We start from the raw sequence: 17500 nt of genomic DNA on the forward strand, positions 1-17500 counted from the left end.
TTCTTTTTGAAGTTGTGTAGGTACATTATGGAGCATAGGTGTAGGTGCATAACTTGAATTTATTTATTCTTTATTGATCAGATTAGCCCCATTAAGCTATAGGCTAGTAATTAACCTCTTTTCAGGGGAGACCCAAGGTGGCAATTTATAATATTGGCCAGGACATCAGGGAACTTCCTCTACTCTTTTCAGTAGGTGCCATGGGATATTTTACATCTACCTGAAGTACCACTAAGTCAAGCTGGTGAGACCTCAGTTTAACATTTCATTCACAAAACAGCACACTCAAGTGCAGAACCCACCTTATGTTACACTGCAGTGTCAGCAGTCTGTCAACTTGGTGTGGGAATAGAACTCACAGCCTTCTGCCCCTAAGGCAAGGGTGCTTACTGTTGTGCCACTAACATTGCAACTGAAAAGTCGAAGAAAAGCCTCAGGGAATTTGCCAAGGGTAGCCATAAAGTTCTGACCAAGGACACCCATGATTTCTCCATGCTGCGCCTACAGCCAGATCACCTCTCAGCAGATTGTTCTAGTTGCAAGGACATGCTCTTTAGCAGACCATAAAAATCAAGTTGATCGTCAAAGGCTTACTAGCTCCTAAGCAGTCTACAGAGAAACACAGGAAAGGGAAGAAAAACAAAAAGAGAAAGACAGGGATGCAGAATGAAGGAAAAGAAAAAAAACAGATGATGCTGGCCCTTCTATGGCTATGAAAGCAACAAGAATGGAGTCTATTCATTTTCCTAAATCAGAGAGAGTGAGTGTCTCCTCCTTCAGTTCCAGTACAGTCAAAGCCAATAATTATTCATTACAAGTATACAGAAGCTATATTGTACCATTTTCTTATCAGCTGCCTACCCAGTCTCAACTGTTCCCATAGGTTCTGCCCCATCAGTGAAAAGCAGCCAAATGAGAAATATCTTCTCTCTTAAAAAAGAGCAATCCAAGGTATCCCACCAGACCAGTGATGATCTGGTATCTGTTCAAGAACAAGGATCTCAGGGCTGTTCTAAACCTCAGTGGCCTAAACTTTCACGTCAAACCCCCCCCACTTCTGAGTTACCATGTTGCAGGTGATTTTGCCTTGCATGAAAGCAAACAATTGGATGTGCTTGCTAGATCTGATAGATCTAGATGGTAATAGACTCCTACCCAAGAAGACTGAATGCTGTAATTAAATCAAAAGGTACTTCAGCAATGTACCAGTTTAAGGGTGTGCACACACAACAAAGTATTAGTTTAAGGCTGTGCACACTTATGCAACCAGTGTATTGTACATTTTTTATTTTTTATATTTTTCCACTAACAGATTTGTTTGTTTTTCAATTGAATTTTACAGGTTATAGGTTACATTAAAGGTGGGAAAAGTTTTAAAATGATTTATTGTGGTCTTATTTCTTTATATTATAAAATCTGGCATTTTAACAGGTGTGTGTAAACTTTTTTATCCACTGTATATATCTTAGGGAAGACAGGCAAAAGCATCACACTTAGTAAATCAGTGCTGGAATGCAAACAAAAACATCTCCACACCTGAGGGGTACAGAATGAAGCTGACCATCGCGATCCACATGTACTTTATGAGACTCGTATGCCTAATAACTCATATGATGAGAAATTACACCATTGCTTACTTTCAATAGACTTTTACACTTTTCAGGCAAATGAGGTTTCAGGTATATGAGTTTTCAAGCAAATGGGCTCAAGCTTTTCAGTTTCAAGCAAATGAGAATTCAGGTAAATGTCCTGGAACCAGAATGATACAGAGTCCAAACTTCACATCAATATTCTAGAGATTAGAGTGGACCTCTTAGTGTTGCAGGAATTCCAGGACCTTCTAGCACTGGAATGAATCTCCATTCAGGCAGTCACATGTCTGAGCCTACCCCCTTTGCCAAGAGATCTTGAGGAATTGGCAGTGGGTGATCACTTTGCATCATTTTCTGATCACAGTGCACATTTCAGGAAGAGCCAACTATCTTGCAAACAAGCTGATATGATCCATCCTGATGCCTCACAAGTGGTCTTTCAATCCTATAGTTGTTTGTCAGATAATCAGCTGATCAGGTCAGCCTTGCTGCAGTTTGTTTACATCCCCAGCCAACACCAAATGTAGCAACAACCCCACCTTGATTCCTGCAGAGGGATGAACAGTCCTGAAGAGATGCTGTAATTGGACAATGGCCCACTGCATTTCTTAATGCCTTTCCACCTCTTACACTGATGTACAGATTCTTACAGAAATCATCAACAGGTAAAGCCATGGTGATCTTCATTGCTTATGTTGACCACAGAAAATTTGTTTTCCTTTAATCAAGCCTCAGTTGATGAAATGCTCATGGGTTTTACATCCATGTTTGGATATTCTCACACACCCATTTGGTAAGCCAACCTGGACTAACTCAACCTGAAATTAACTGCTTGGTTTCTACAGGTTCCTTAATGGTTAAATACTCTTTATTACTGCAGAGTGTCATTCGCATACTTTATGCAAATGGAAATGTTTTTCTATATGGGCAATTAGTCAAGTCATTGACCCCTTTTCTGCTTCCATTCCTGAAATCTTTCAGCTTCTTTCAAATCTATATGATCCAGTTCACAGTTACTCCACAATCAAAGAGCAACAATTATCCATATCCAGTTTTCATAAGTTATGCAAAACCTTCTTAAAAGGAACCTTTCATCTATGTGGTCTAATAGAATGCCTGGTTCTGGCTTTGGACCTTCAATTTTTGTGTTTGAAAATTTGACAGGACATACCTTTGAGTCAGCTTCATTAGCACAGCTAAAATTCCTATTTTGGAAAATCCTATTCTCGGTGGCAGTTATCTGCAAGAAGAATGTCAGAATTGTAAGTCTTATTGTCCAGTCCTCCATACCTGCTCTTTCATATTGCTATTGTATGCATCCAAACTAATCTTTCCTTTATTCCCAAGATTATTTTAAAAAGCTATTTGAGCTTATTAGTTATTTTGTCTGTTTCCTTTCCAAACCTTTCCAACTAACGAGAATGTGCTTTTCTTAAACTAGATGTACACTGACAACCATGAGACAAAAATCATTCAGAAAAGATAGTCAACTGTTCACCTCATTCACTCCGCACAAGATAGGATGCAAAAACTGTCTTTGTCCAGATGGTTATCTGATTGTACTTCATTGAATACATGTTACAGAGCAAATCATTTCCAGTCAAACCAAAGTCTCATTCTTCTACGGTGAGATTCCTTCGGAGGTCAGCCAGTCATGATGCCACCCATGTTCTCATACAGTTGGTATTCTGGTGCATAAGCTGGCTCAGACAGATTGCATGAATATGATATGGAAGTTATGTACTTGCCACATTGTTGGACCCTTTTACCCTGGTATGTCTAATACAGCAGCCCATGTCTTCCTCCATCCATCCCCTATTGAAATTATTTTTTTCTGAGAATATGGGAAACCATCCTGAAGCTCTTCTGTCCATAACTCCTATATTCCCCTGAATTATCCATCCTTTTTCATTATGGAGACTCAGTCTCTGGAAAGTTGATACACAGAGATTGTGAGATGGAACATTTTAAAAGAGCTTGAGTTTGGGAACAGAATTAAGGCTGGTCAGATCAAACAAGTAGCTTAGTAATGGCAAATCATATTGAATGGATGAGGGTGAAAGTAGTCAGCATTATGGTAAGTACTTAACTTCACTTTTTTGTTGATTGTGTATCCAAGTAGTTTGGTATATGATGCAGTTTCTATTTTGGTATAGTTTAGGGATGTTAGACCAAAGTTAGTTTAAAGGTTTTGGAGGTAAGCACTATGGGTGTTTTTTTTTTTCAAATTAAGAACTATATTGGAGTATATGAGGTTTTTCTATAGATGAGAAGTAGTGTTGGGTATTAAATTGCAGCTTTTGAATTATATTTTCAGAAGAAATAATGGTTGAGTCATCAGCATATTAAATGATGGAAGAGTTACCTGTGTTTAAGGTCAGCTTACAGTTCATAGACGAAAATATTAAATAGAAGGAGGCCTAGAACTGAGCACTGTAGAAGGCTCACAGGTATGGTGAGAGAATTGGATATATCTTATTGCCATTTAAATACTTTGTGACTTGCTCGTGAGGTTAGATGTTAACAAAGAGAGAGCGAGAGAGTGAGGCCTATATCTCAGAATTTGTGACAGAGTTTATTGTGAGAGATTTCTATCAAATGTTTAGATAGATTGAACAATACATCAGAAACTAATTTATTGTTGTTTCTGTGAAGATGAATGATGTTTATGAATGATACTAGTACAGTAACTGTTCTATGCAAGGGCCAAAAACATACTGAGATGGAGAAAAGAGGTTATTTCATAGATTAAATTGGAGAAGCTGGGCACTGATGCCTATTTCAAGAATCTTGGAAAGTGGAGAAAGGATATCAGCTGGTATGGAATTTTTCATTTCAGTAGTTTCCAGCATTTTGGAGGGGCAGGATATGGAATTGTGGGTAGCAGTTATGGAAATAGGATTGCACATTTTGACCTATTGATGAAAATAATTATGGGGTAAGATATAGCATCTGTAGTAAGCTTAGGATTTTCAGTGCTTAGGTTGTTGTGGGATACTGTGATGGAGTTAGAACAGGTTAAACTGTGTAAGTATTAAGGCTGGCATTTCATTCACTCCAATGAAGTTCAGAAAGTTTGCACTGTGACTTCCAATGGGTGGAGCCTCAGCCTTTTGACAGAATCCAATTATGTCCTCATATTTCAAGCAAACATTCATATCTCTGGAAGCATAGGGATTATGAAAGAAGTATAAATGGCAAACCCTTCAGCACAAACTATTTTTACAGTGGTAGTGTTCTTTAGGTTCTAGGTCTTAAACTGAATTTTATAAGTGATAGTAAACACAGTAACTACTACATTTGTAATATCTTGTAAACAACTTGCAATATCTCAGGAAACACTCAAGTTGCACACATACTGTCAGTAGCATTTTATTCATCTAACTGAGAGCTTTCACAATAGGCTAAGGAGTTCTGTTTGTGTTACTTGGTTGTTGAGATATTTAGAAAAATATGTAAATTATATCTATATAAATTAATATCATAAAACAACAGTTAATATCTATATCTATTTACCTGCACTAGATAGAGGTCAAATATTAATGCAGTTGAGTTTGCTGTTGTGTAAGCTTTAAGAGGAAATCTTTTACAACCTTTTATATAGCATGGTTTTGGAATTATTAATGCAAATATGAACAAGCAATATTTGATGCCTGGAGGAATCAATAGTAGTTACCTGCAGATGGACCTGGAGGCATCACTCAGATGTAATGAGTTAAGGACTGGGTTACATGAGGAGAACAAAGACTAAAGTTAGGGTTGGAAAGACAGGAGACTGAATTAATGAAGTGGGAGTTTAAGGTGCATGCAATGTTGCAGTCAATGTCATTGGGTTGTGGATTGGGTTGGAATGGATTGCTAGGTTTTAGAAGTTGAGATATCAATGAATACAATCTTTTTTTTAATATTTAGAATAACAATTCTGGTGATTAGGTATTTTTTATGTCTAGAAGTACCTGAGCTTTTCTTTTTGGTCCCCTTCAACCTCATGTTTATCAGCCTGCTCCCCCGTCCCAGTATCCACTCTGTACCAGCTATTCTCAACCCCCCTGAATATACTCCAGTTGTGAATCCTGAAGGTGTCCTGGGTGCTTGGCTTGTTTGTACTTTCATCTTGGGAGATTTTTTTATGACCTACCCACTCCCATTCCCAGGCCCTTATACTCATTGATTACATTCAAGGGCAACTCCACTCTTTGGACCACACCTCCTCTTAGGGAGTGTATCAACAAATACCCTCCCACATCAGATGGGCATGCCCATCCTTTCTCTGCTGCTCCTACAATTGCCTGAGTTGCTAATGAAACCATGGTTTGATGAGCCATAGTCAGGGCTTTAACCCTCTATGCCACCAGAGTGGCTTAGAAGTACTTGAATTTTGGTGGTATATCTCAGAGTATGACAGGACTGAGCAGGTGGAAGAGTTTGGTTAGCTTGCCAGGTATTCCTGGTCTTATCCCTTTTCTCTTCTTTGATGCTAATAATAGCAAAGGGGAAGGGTCAGATTTGGCTTGTTTTCTGACTTGTGCCTGAGCATTTAATATTTATACAGGGCAGCAGTCTTCCAGAGATGTGGTAGCTGACTGTATCAACTCAGGGGTGTGCTTTTGTTTTTGGTATTACTAGGCAGTATCCCATTCAAGTACTAACCTTTTTGAATGTGGTAATGATGTTTCATGGGAGACTTAATGGAGAAAATACAGAGGGAAGATGTTCCACAGGTCAAGAACTGAAAGCTGTATGCTGAGATGGTAAAGCTTGGAGCAGAGAAAGAGGGAGAAGGAAAAAAAAAGCAATAATTGTAGGAAGAAAGATTTTTATGGTATGAATCAAGGAAAAAAAGAAGAGGGTGAAATGGGCAAATAAAAGGTATGGGATGAAATAATAACATCCTTAGGAGTAAAAGCATATGAGGTAAAGGCATTTTATATCATTGTTTTCAAGACTGGTTGATTGGCGAATTTTTTAGGAAAGCTTGAAAAATGAAAGACAGTGTTCCTTGGAACTGTTATGAAGTTAAAGCATTTCAATGAGAGACTAAGAAAATAATTAGCATTCAATTCAGGACTGAAGCTAAGAAATGCCTTTAAAAAAGCATTTATTAAATTTATGTAAAGATGTGATAGATATTGATAAAGTTTATTATAACAGAGGTTTATGGACGGGTGCATGGGACTGCAATGTTGTTTTGAAAATTGAAAATTATAGCGTTGTGCATATTAGTATTATAAATGTGAAAAGGGACAAAGTTATGGTAAAACATTGGGGTCAGCCAAAGACATGTTTTTTATGTGGGAAAGATGATGACTTCATAAGTAATTGTGAAAAAAGGAAATGATTTGGGTGTGGAAAGTCAGGACAAGATATAAGAAATTGTGAAGTAAATTGTTATAAATTCAAGAACGTACATTTGGGGATGGAATGTAAATATAAAGAAACAGAAGTAGAGCATGAGATGGTAGAAACATTAACAGAATGGAATCAAGACAGTTAGGATATAGAAATGGAGAAAAATAAAGAGTATGCAAATAGAATGTGAAGAAGTAAATATTTTGGAACAAAAATAAGAACTACAAAAAGTAAGCAATTAAAGTTTGAATTTTAATAAAGGAGAGGAGGAAGAATATGGTTTCAGTGATAATAAAGACTTAAAATGAAATTTAGTCAAACAAAAAAGAAATTATATTTGTAAGAGGGTTTGAGATATAAAAAGGAAAAGTGTAGAAGGGCTTAATAACGAAAAAAGAAAGGGAAAGGTTAGGTTTAATCATAAAAAGTTAACATCTTGTGTGAAATACTTGCTTTAAATGTTAGTAGTTAGAAGATAGTTTAAAATGTTATACGAAGGATAAGTATACTTGAATGGTGTAAGAAACAGGAAAGTGACATTACTAAAATAAGAGAGACAACACTTGAAAGTGTGGTGGGGAAAATGTAATTATTAACCTGAGGAAACAGACATATTCCAGAATAATTATTTTTATAAGGAGATGATTAAAAATGTAGCTGCTATGTTTGTTACTGTAGGCCTTACTACTTCTTGATGTAAGATGGGGAGAGCAGGTGTTTAGAATTATAGAGGTTTATGCATTTGTAACAAAAAAGGAGAAAGAAGAGTTTTTTAAAGATTTAATCCAATATGTAGGAGTGAATATGGATATAGTGGTTGCAGGTGATTTTAATTGTAATATAAGGCAGAAAAAAAGAAAGCATATGATGTTAAGGTGATGTTAGATATTATAAGCTATGGAAATGTATGTATTTGGAATAAGAGTACATAGACTTATAAAACAGGTGAACATAAAACAGAGAGATATTTTTTAATTTCAGTATGGTATGGTTAAAATTCTAGATGAAAGGTTTGTAGAAACAGTTTTTTGGATCATAGGACTATATGGGTTATTTTAACAAATAACTTCAACTATATAAAAATAGGAAAGTGAATAAAAAGGATTCATGAGGTTAAATGGGGTGAAGAAGGGAGGATGGATGTAGTAAATTTATAAATGGGCCACATAGAAATTAAGTCTTTTTTAAAGATTGGTCAGAATGGTGGTTGTACTTTAAACAAAAATATAAAAAGTGTTATATAAGCTGGAGAATTATAAAAAGAAGGAAAGAAAGAGTGCAATATGAACAATTAAGTAAGAATATTTGTGGTAGTTTAGAAAAAAAAAGCAAATAAAGTTGTTTTATTAAAGAACAGGAATTATATGACTTAAAAAGAAAATACAGAATTTGTTATATAAACAAAGATATTTTTTGCAAGGAAAGAAGGAAGAAATTGCACCATATTTTAATAAACTTATTAAAGAAAATAATAGTATCATGAGACAGATGAAGGACTTATCAGGTATACTACATAGCACACAAGATAAGATTATAGAAATAGCAAAAGGATATGTTAAAGAAAGTTTTACAAGAAAGAAAATGCAGTGTACTAAGAAATGGAAAGTAGACATTTTTTTCAGATGAAGATAAAGATTTGGAAAAAAAGGATAAAATGGAAGAATTAGAAAATATTTTAGGAAAAGTAAATTTGGAATCTGAATCAGTTTCAGATGTAGTAGAATACAGAATGTATAAAAGATGACATTATTTAAAAAAATAAACGTACTAAATGAATGTATAAAAAAGTATTTAAATATAATGCATTGTGTAGTGGTGTAATTAAATTCATGTGGGAAAAAAGGCAACAAATGTGAAATACAAAATTGGAGAACTATAGTTGTTCACACTGATTACAAAACTTTTATGAAAATCTTGCAAAAAAGATTGGAAAGCAAGTTAAGTACAATTATAAATAAAAATATTTATGGCATAAAAGGTAAAAAGTACAGGATTTATTGTTAGTGGTTAGACAGTTAGTGGATGACATTTTATATTGCAAGGTTCAAGAAAAAATAATGCTGGGTGATCTATTAAAGTCTTTGATTCAATTCAACATAATACCCATTGGAGAATACTTGATATCTATAATATGATTAACAAAATAAAAACTGTTTATATTACAGCTTATAGGTTAAATATAGTTAAGATACAAATAAATGATTGGTTTAGTAAATACATTTTCCTTGAAAACGGTTTAAGGCAAGGTTGAATAGCATTATTTTTGCCTTAGTAATGAATGTGATTTCCACACACATTAATAGAGAGGTGATAGAATAAGGAATATTAAGTAATGTAGAAAGAGTTTATATAAATATTCTGATTATGCTATGTGTGGATGATATTATTTTTGACACAGGAAATCAGAATGGAATGACTACTGTAATAATCTATTTACAGGAATTTATAGGAGAAATAGTTTTTTTTTCTATAAAGACAAAAGTCAAGGTTTAGGTTATGAAAGTATGTTAGGAGGTATTACTTTTAATAGAATAGGGATATTAAATTAATAAATTAATAAATAATACTTTTAATAGAATATGGATAAATATACTTGGATTAACATACTTGGATTAACATTTGGGAAAAGAGAAAATATGAGAGCTATATAGGAGGAAAAGTTAAAAGTCATGGAAATGTATATTTTTTTGGAAGACCTTTAGATTATCTTTTAAGAAAAATATATTTGATTAATTCAATTTTACTAGCTAGAACTGCTGATTTAGCTAGTGTATTCAGTATTCCACTGACACTTGAAAAGGTAGTTTATAGTATTATATTTACATTTATTTGGAGATCAAGATTAAATCCAGTAAAAAGAGCAATTGTATATGTTAAAAAAGAAAAGGATAGTTTGAGACTGATAAACACTATAGTGTATGCAGCATCTTTAGACTTGTATACAGTATTAAAAAGTTTGAAGGATAATGATAAATATTTATTGGTGAGAATTTTAAAAACTAAATATAATACTGAATGGATGAATTTTTGAGTTTAAGTGAAGGAAATTATATGATACTGAGGAAGTGAATAATCATCAAGACAAAATTATGCTTTGGAAAATAAAAATCAATGAGACTGAAGACAAAAGAAAGTTATGGTATCATAACATTATGGAAACATTTTATTGTACTTATCCTTGAAAAGATGTGTGTGAAAAAAGGGCTGCAGTTAAGGCAAGGATGGAAAGATATTAAAACATGTGGAAATGTCCAAGGTTAATACTTCAGAAATTACCAGCAAAAGCAAATATGTCTTACAAAAGCAAGCATAATAGGAACTGTATATATCACAATCAATTTGAAACCAGTCAATATGTTTTTTTTAGGTTGTAAAAGAGTTAAATCATTATGGAAAATGTGATGGATTCAAAATATTTAGAAAATTATGCAGATGTAAATAATCTTAAAATAGATATGATTGAGTATGGTTATTATGGGGACAAGCCAAAAAGTTATGTTAATAGAATTGATAAAAAGTATTCTCTATACTTTGGATAATATGGAATCAAAGAGTAATGGAAATTATGCTTAGTGAAAAGTAGGATCTAGCAAAGATGTTTAAAAAATGATTTTGGCTGTGAAAAGTGGAGTGCAGGTCCAAAGAATGAAAAGTGAGTAAGTGTGATGTGTAATGTATGTGTTTATGAAACCTGTTAAATTTTGTGATTAATGTATATATTGTAAATAAGATAAATTTAGTATGTTGTAAATAAGACAAATTGTATATAATGTAAATAAGTAAATGCACTTGCCTGTCAACTACTTTGACATTTGACCACATAGCGATCCCTTACACATTTTGACAAACTTACCATCGGCCCCTGGGGATTTTGAAATCTTGAAGTTAGCATATACAATTAACAGGTCATGTGCAGAGGCTTGCCCCTCTGTAAAAACACTTGCTTTTTTCCTTTGCATACTCTCAGGATAATTCTTGCACAGAAGCCTGTGATGCTTTGTTGTCGAGATTAATGCACTGAGATTTTCAGGAGTCAATATTCCGTCCCTTTGATTTGGAATGCTACGTCAGCAATAGTCAAAGAAGGCTGTTGCTGACATGTAATACTGTACCACACTAGAAGGTGCTACCCCCTCCACTTATAAATACCAACTCTGAAGTCACACAACAGTGGGAAAAAGGAAAAAATGCCCCAGACCTACTGCTACATGTATTCATACTAAGTCTATGGTTGGCAAAATAAATCAGTGAAAAGTTGATTCTATAGGTTAACCAAAAATGTTCAACCAAAGAAACTGAAACCATATAAATAGATATATAGATATAGATATAGATATAGATATAGATATAGATATAGATATAGATATAGATATAGATATATATCAAGAGAAAGAAAGAGACATCAGAAGAATGAACAATTACCTATTTAGATACTTTTTTATTTGTTTGTAAAAGTAAATCTATGTTAGTCTTTTATCATCACATTCTTCTTCTGAACACTCCCCATCTTTTACATAAAATTGTGGTAAAACAGGTATTGTCTAACTTAGAAACATGTATGAGCTCACAGTTGTACTGATATTTGAGGGATCAAAGTAATTGTTGCATAATAATTTGAAATGTTGCTTTATTTTCTCTGATTGCTTCTTTCTTCTTAATTGAAGTTCCTTCACTATTTTATTTTTTATATTAAATAACTTTGCTCTCAGTATATGTGTAAAGTTATATTTTATAGTGAGCATCGACTGTATTTCATATTCAACACAGTGACAAGTTTTCAAAATTTCTTACCAAAGCCCAAAAGGAATATCACCATTTTGTCAACCTGTGGGGAAAAAGCAACAAAAACATGAGCAGAATTACAATGTTCTATTTATTAGAAAAAAATAAAATAAAATAAAGTAAAACATTGCAAGAATGCAACATTAAAATTCAAATCAAGCACTTGAATGTGACTTCACTTTACTAGCATAAGGATGGATACAAGCTAACTAGAATTATGAATAATTAACTTTAGACATTTTAAGCAAAGTGATTTAATTTTCAGGTTTGAGTTGTATGATGCTTCAGTAGCTAGAGGGGTGTTGGAGGCAGTATGTACAAACAGTGCACATTTCTAAACCACTGTAGCAGGATACTAGGGTTTGTGCAGATTTGCCATGTTTTAATTCATTAGGACTTGATAAATCATAACAAAATGATGAAATCTTCAAACTAGGGAAAGCACAACTAATTGTACTTCAGTGCATCACATTAAAAAAAATTCACAGGGGCTGTGCCACCCTATATACTCCATGGAAGAACTTTGCCCGCACATCCTCAGGCTCCTAGCATGCCAGTTAGACAGTGCACAAACCAGGAATAAAAAATAAAAAAAAAAAACTTTTTTTTCAAAACAACTTGTTTGTCTTTCCTCAGTCATACAACCTCAGAAGCAGTATAAATAACACAGCAATGCATGGCTGACAAATAGGACCTGATTAATCATCCATCAATAGTTTACCCATTTGCAAAACATGCAGTTACTCAAGACTCTACAAGATGAAGTGATGAAACTTAGTTTTCCATTGTTTCAACATATTGTAGGGATGATCTCCTGTGAGCAGTATCTGCTGAGTTATTTGGTTATTAACTGTCAATGATGGAGGAAGGAAGTTGACTGATGATTTAGAGAACAGAATGGTTGACCTAATAATGGAATTATACAAATTCTTCTGAGTGATTTGCCATGGTCTAGGAATGAAACCATTGCAATCTCTTGATGACAGTGGTAAAGGAGAGTGCAAATGGACCTACAATACACATACACCGCCATATATTTACATCTACATATCAGCGATGAGGAGTACACGGATGAAATTAACAAGAATTTAGAATGGGAATGGAATCACTTTCTGTGATATCTGCTGTACTTCCTTGCCTTAGACTATTGTCAATATTCCCTCCATTATATACAATGCTGCTTAGCTAAATAATTGAGAGAACAATCCAACTTTACATCACTAGATAAAATTGCTAAGGTATTTTAAAAATGGAGATATTGCTCAAAGTGTATCTTTTTTTTGAAGGAGCTCAGTAAGTTAATAATTAGTTACAGTTAGTTAGTTAACGTTCTCTTATTTGCATTACACGTCTGAGATCAAACTCATTTTTAGAGGTAACCTGTCTGAGGGAACCACCAAAATATATTACTTAAGTACAGTTTTACAAACAGTATAATGCATTATGGGTATTTGAATATTGATTTTCATTTGCAAAAAAGCACATTAGAAAAGTAACATCATAAGACAATCAAAAATAAAAAACAAATCCCACAATCAAAAATACAAAACAAATTTTATGGATTTTCTCCCTTCATCATAAAACTTTGCATATGTAATACATTTTTCTAACACTTGATAATGTTCTGAAAAACAAGACACTACCTGCCAACAAAGGACTGTGCAGTCAAAGCTGTTATTTTCTAGTACTAAAATATGGTTACAGTCAAGTAAGGCTGCACACTAGAAAATCAATCCTTTTGAACTGAGTTAGGAGCAAACTTCTGAGAATTCTATGTACTGCAAGAAGTTCAAATCACTCACTGCTGGAGACTCTATACTTTTTGTATATACATTTCCATCATGTTTGCTCTAAAATAAGTTAATAATATTAAATCATTCAAGGCTCAAGTGAAACCATACCCAATAGACACCTGATTATGCTCCTGCTCTCTACATGGTGACACATAATCCCAATCCAGCTACATATAGTTAACCTAAAATGATACCTCCCTCAGTCTGTACAATACTAAGGCTATGAACCAGTCTACCAGTCTGTGCTTTATCTCTCTACTCTTTCCTTCTAGCTGATAATTATCCTCCTCATCTTTCTTTCCCACCTTTCTTCTCCCTTTTCTGCCCTCTTAATCCCCTTCCATTTCCCCATTTCCTAGTAAAGCTATCATATTCATCTTTCTTTGTAACTGCTTCTATTCTTCTCTTGCATATTTCTGTTATCTGCTTGCCATGACTTGATACTATATTGCAAAAAATGTATAGTGACTACATTAAAACTATTTTATGGTATACTGCTTCAATTATATACTAGATAAGCCATATTCTATGCAAAATCACCACATCTTGGAAATGAAAAGGAATATGTTTCCATACTTGAAATGAAGTAAAGGAGGAAGAGGCAAAATGTTTGTGATATAACAGCACTTACTAAAGGGTTCAGACATCACTCTTGGCCATTTGATTTTTTTTTTATTTATTGATTCCTTTTTTTTTCCTTTTACTAATGGCTGCCTCCTGATGATTTTACAGAGACACAGACACATGCACATGTGTGTGTATGCATGTACGTATGTGTGTGTGTGCACACACAAGCTCTGAAATCATGTCTCAAAGCAATGTGAATGTTTTTCTTATGCTATTGAAACAGAAACAGGCAAGTCAGTATGAAAATAAAATCAGCCAACTACTATCGTTCACTTGTGCATCAAATGTGCTACTCTTGTGTCAGGATGGGATTTGTCAAAGTATACTAAACCAAACTTAACTGGTAGCCTCATAATAAATTTCTGAGCAAGAAAATGCAAACATGCTAACTGCTTTCAGAAAGCCTAGCCATTCATTGGTATCATCAGCAATTCACTCCATTGTAACCTTCATAATCAAAAGAATTGATGGAAAATAGATGTACATATGTTTGAGATGAACATGGTTCCTTGTAATCGGTATCCTCAAATAAAATGCACATTCCACAAACAGAAGTAGAAGTAGAGTATTGTTACTGATTATAATAACTACTTTTGCCATTGTCGATTTTTCTACAAAATGAGATTAATAAAATGCAGATATTTTCTCTCCAGGACTGCACTAATGGAGTATGATTTACAAAATTTACAGGACTAATCAATTTAATTTAAAAAGAGGACATATTTTATATATAATTCTTACCTCTAGTACCATTTAGACTTTTTGATTATCTTTAACCACTGTTTGAATTTTCACTGGGAAGTTTATACTTCTAAACAAAGCTAATAAATGTGTTTTGAACTGATGTTCAAGTTCACTCCATAATTTCAGTAATTTGCATTACAAAATACTTACTCTGTCTAACAATTACATAATCCATTTACTTCATACTACCTCTAGATCCTGATATCATTCTCTGATGGTCTTAGATTTGCATCCACTGCAACACTCTATAAAGCAAAATGAGACTTTTAAGTATTATTTGCATATTTATTGTTGTGCTAAACTCTGTTTTAATAATTCAGTACATTCTAGTATCTTTCTATTTACATAGAGATATAACCAAGGTTCAACACAGACACCCACACACACACACACACACACACACACACACACACACACACACACACACACACGACATATATATATATATATATATATATATATATATATATATATATATATATATATATAGAGAGAGAGAGAGAGAGAGACAGATATATGAGTAATTAATCTGACTGAATTACATTTGACTGAACATATTTGACAGAATTCATACTTGACTGAAAACTCATTTCATAGAATTACATTTGACTAAACAAAAATTACTAAACCAAAATATTTTACAAACTTGCTTTTTGCGAGGGGGGCAAGAAACCCCTTGCACTCCCTAATGTTTATATATATATATATATATATATATATATATATATATATATATATATATATATATATATATGGTTCTAGGTTATAACACTGACAGCACACAACATCGACAACGACATCACCGACACCACATCATCGACAGCTCATAAACACGACACCACACACACTCAACACATCATCACAACAACCAATAAACAAAACAAATTCCCTGACCAAAAACCACACACACAACACAAGCACACCTAAATCCTAACAAACAAACACTAAACCTTACAACTATCCCCTAACTCTAACCCAAACAAATTCACACCCAAAACATTCACTACTGCACCCTCACCTAACTCGAACTCACTTAACCCACCCCTACCCCTACACCGCCAACATCGCACACACCTTTTTACCGCCGCACCCCTAACGTCTGCACACTACTTATACACATCCTTTCCCCATCCTGTTCTCCTCGGCTGTTTTCTTTCATCATCCGTCGATCTTCGTCGTCGTTGATTTTATGATTGGTCTTCTCATATATATATGTATATATATATATATATATATATATATATATATATAAAATGCATATATACATTAACTCCACCATCGCACAATGAATGACTGCTGGCATACAAACATGTTACATACTTTAAATGTATAACCGGTTGAACAACTTTATTACACCAAATACCTTACAGACTTTCTTTTTGCAGATAACCTTTGACCCCACACCATCTTACTTTTGCTAACTCCATGGTTGCACTACTCTATACTCTATACAGTTTTCAGTCAGTTGAATTCAATCATTCAGATTCAGTCAAATGTGATTTCAGTCAATTGTCTTCAGTCAGTTGTGATTCAGCAAAATGAGATTCAATCATTTAAACTGCCACCATGTATGTGATAGAACCACTTCATGCAAAACTTTTACAAATGTTTAGAAGGCTTCTTTTAAAACAAGATAAAAAACACAGCTGTGAGGTTAATAAGATCTGGAACTTTAGGAAAGCCTTATCTGCAGTATGTTGATCAAACAACTGAAATTGCAAATATATATTCATAGCTGGCATATCAAAAGTAACTTCAAGAAGAAAAAATTAACAATTGGCATTGTTTCCAAGCAACTTCTACAAGTACATCGAAGGAGGAGCTTCTTACTGAGGACACCTTATCAGCAAACAGCCATGAAAATTCCTCACATCTATTGGAGGTTAAAGCTCTGTGCTGGTCAGCTCATGTACTGGTCAAAAGTGTGTCAAAGGGCATAACAGGGGTACCATGGTTAGTGTTACCTAAAGAATATTGTTTGATTGTAAAAGAGAATTAGACAGAAAAGAAACAATAACAGAGAGACAGACAGGCAAGCAGAGAGAGAGACATACTGATAGGTAAGAATACAGCAGTAGGCTCAAATTACAATTCTTCTATGTTTATAAAGATGTATGAAAATAAGCTGTACCAATGTATGATGAGAAGTATTTAACACCTACTCAGCACTGATTCTGACCTAATCACAGTACCGCTATGGCCCTTCTATCTTTTCTCACACTATCGCACAAGCTAGAGATACTGAGATAACAACAAAATGGTCTCTTGTCTGTTCTTAGGCCTGTCAAAAGCATCTGACAGAGAATCACACACCTGACTACTAAATAAACTGGCTGAAATAAACCTTTCCTCCTCAACTCCCTTTTTGTTCTCCAGCTACCTTTCAGGCAGACAATGGTCTATCAAATGGCAGTCTTCTTGTTCGATGTTTCTACCAATTCATACAGGCATTCCACAGGGCTCTGTCATGGGATCCCTTCTCTTTAACATCTTTACTAATGACCTCCATTCTTCCACTACCTACCCTACCCTTATACAATATGCTGATGACTCTATTCTGATCACATCCCCAAACTCGATCTCACAACATCAGACACTCACACAACAATCTTT

The sequence above is a fragment of the Protopterus annectens genome, chromosome 9.part0 (assembly GCF_019279795.1).
Source record: "Protopterus annectens isolate FY-2018-M chromosome 9.part0, PAN1.0, whole genome shotgun sequence".
Taxonomy (NCBI): Eukaryota; Metazoa; Chordata; order Ceratodontiformes; family Protopteridae; genus Protopterus; species Protopterus annectens.